Source organism: Zonotrichia albicollis, chromosome 7 (genome assembly GCF_047830755.1).
Source record: "Zonotrichia albicollis isolate bZonAlb1 chromosome 7, bZonAlb1.hap1, whole genome shotgun sequence".
NCBI classification, from domain to species: domain Eukaryota; kingdom Metazoa; phylum Chordata; class Aves; order Passeriformes; family Passerellidae; genus Zonotrichia; species Zonotrichia albicollis.
The window spans coordinates 49,603,688-49,606,187 of record NC_133825.1 but is presented as its reverse complement, the minus strand read 5'-3'; the positions used below and the strand labels follow the sequence as shown (position 1 = coordinate 49,606,187).

At 47.2% G+C, this 2,500-nt stretch overlaps 1 protein-coding gene across 9 annotated transcripts in view; it reads left to right on the top strand.

The window, feature by feature from the left end:
• EBF3 (EBF transcription factor 3) overlaps nt 1-2,500 on the top strand; it is a 123,192-nt gene that overhangs the window by 62,910 nt on the left and 57,782 nt on the right. The window lies entirely within an intron of this gene.

The window sequence follows — 2,500 nt, the reverse complement described above, 5'->3', positions numbered from 1 at the left end:
GCCAGTGGAGGCTGTTACTCTGTGCTTTGGTTCAAAAATGCATGTTCTGAACAAGCAGGGGGATGTTCACTTTGCTAAAGGTTCTGTTGTATATTAATTTTAAGTTGCAGTGTCTGCACTACAAGATGACACCACTAGCATTTTGATTAAGGATTTTATACATGAAAAAATTTTCATTATCTTAGTTCCCAGTGATCTCCCAGGATTGGTTGGATTCCTGACCTGCAGCTGTGTCTCAGAGTGTCAGGATAAATGCTTGTGTATGAAAGTGCGACCTATGCTGTTTTCTCTGTTACATGAGCAATTAATGGGGCTTTTTACTCTTGGGAAAGTCAAGACTCTTCATAACAAAACATGCACCTTGGTGGGTTCTGCTCATTTTTCTTTCTGATTTGAGAGTGGTGTGATAAAGTTCTCCCTGCGACCTGAGGTGCAGCCTGGTTAAACTGTGTGGAGACCTGGAAAATACCTTTTTGCCTCAAAAAATCACTTTGCGGGAGATAAAATTTGAAAAGATTGTGCAATAGTGTCTCAAAATTCTGGAATTGTGTGCCTATTTTATCTCAGACAGTTGACTTCAGTTTAATTAATTAACTCTGCTGACTTTTAGGCAACTTTGAGATGTGGGTTGGTTATGCAGAAATCATGAGCGTGTATCCTTCAAAAAACCAAAACATTGGAGAACATGAGTGTGGCCTTCAGTGTTAAAAGTTAACATTAAGTGGATCTTTTTTTGAGTCCAGGCAGAATTAATCACTTTAAAATCCCTAGAGCATCCCTGTATTAACAAATTTGCCAAAATTGTGATGTCAGCATCAGTTTTGTGGCACAACTGGAAATTTGTTCTTTGCCTTCAGTTGAGTTTTAACCAGCCTGGGGAAACCAGATGTGAGGATAAATGGTGGGGTGTTGTTGGTTCCTGGGGGTGCCTGTACCCCAGGGTGTTGATACCCAGAGGTGTCAGCACCTGGGGGTGTTGATACCTGGGGTGGGGGTCCATGGAGGTGTTGGTACCTGGGGTTTCAGGTTCCTGGGATTTTGGTACCCAGGGATGTTGGTACCAGCTGGTTTTGGTACCTGGGGGAAAGGGTACCTGGGGTATCAATACCCGGGGGGGTCAGTCCCTGGAGTTGTGGGTACCAGGGGTTTTGGGGCTCTGGGATTTCAGTATTTGGGGGCATCTGCAGCCCTGTGTGGGGGTATCCAGGGGTATCAATGCCAGGGTACCAACAGCCAGCTTTGGTACCAGTGGGTGTCAGTACCAAAGCTGTCAGTACCAGGGGTATCAATACTGAGGTATCAGTCTCCAGTTTTGGTACCAGGGGTTTTTAGTACCCTGGATATCAATACTGGGGTATCAGCACTGGAATATCAGTACCAGGAGGTGTCAGTGGCAAAGCTGTTAGTCCCTAGGGGACAGAAATCCCAGGGTATCAATGCCAGAGTATCGATACCCACTTTTGATACCAAGGGTGTCAGTACCAGGGTATCAACACCCAGTTTTGGTACCAGGGATATTAATATCCAGTTTTGGTACCAGGGGTGTCAATACCCAGTTTGGTGCCAGGGGGTGTCAGTACCAGGGGGATCAATACCAGATGTTGGTACTAGGGGTATCAATATCCAGTACCAGGGGTATCAACACCCAGTTTGGTATCAGGGTATCAATAACCAATTTGGTACCAGGGTATCAATACCCAGTTTGGTACCAGGGGGTGTAAATACCCAGTACCAGGGGTATCAATACCCAATTTGGTACCAGGGGTATCAATACCCAGTTTGGTACCAGGGGGTGTCAATACCCAGTACCAGGGGTATCAATACCCAGTTTGGTACCAGGGTATCAATACCAGTTTGGTACCAGCGGTGTCAGTCCCTGGGGTGCTCCGGCCCCTCGTGCTCCCTCTAGCGGCCGGCCGAGGAGCTGCTGCTCATCCGCCCCCTCCGCTCTCCTCCATCCACTCCTTGGGTTTGGAAAACTCCTTGGAGCTCATCAAGCCCAATTAAACCCCAATCTGACAAACAGTGCCTGAAACGGGCCCAGACCTAGCTCAGCTGACCATTGTGGATTCCTGTGTGGGAGCTGTGACCAAACCCGGAGCTGTGGTGTCACTCTGTGACTGGAGCCCGGGCTGGGCTTTGCGGACACCACCGTGACTCGCCCGTGTCCAGGCTGATTTGTCACTCGCCCTCTCTGGAAGTTGTGCTGTAGCAAGACGAGCCCAAGTGCTGGTGTCAGCGAGGCTGCAGCATCCATCAGCTGCCGGGCTGCTGGAAAAACACTTTTCTTTCCACATTCTCTGCGCTGTCACTTCAGCAGCAGACCTTGTGCCATCTGTGTATTTATGCCGCTCTCCACTCTCACACCGGGGTTTTGATAATTCTCTACCTATTTGTAATTGCGGAATCATAAAATATTTTAATTTCAAGGTTAGCAATTTTCTCTTGCATACTTAATTTATAATTAGCTGGTTTATAAACCTGTTCTGCGAATATAATT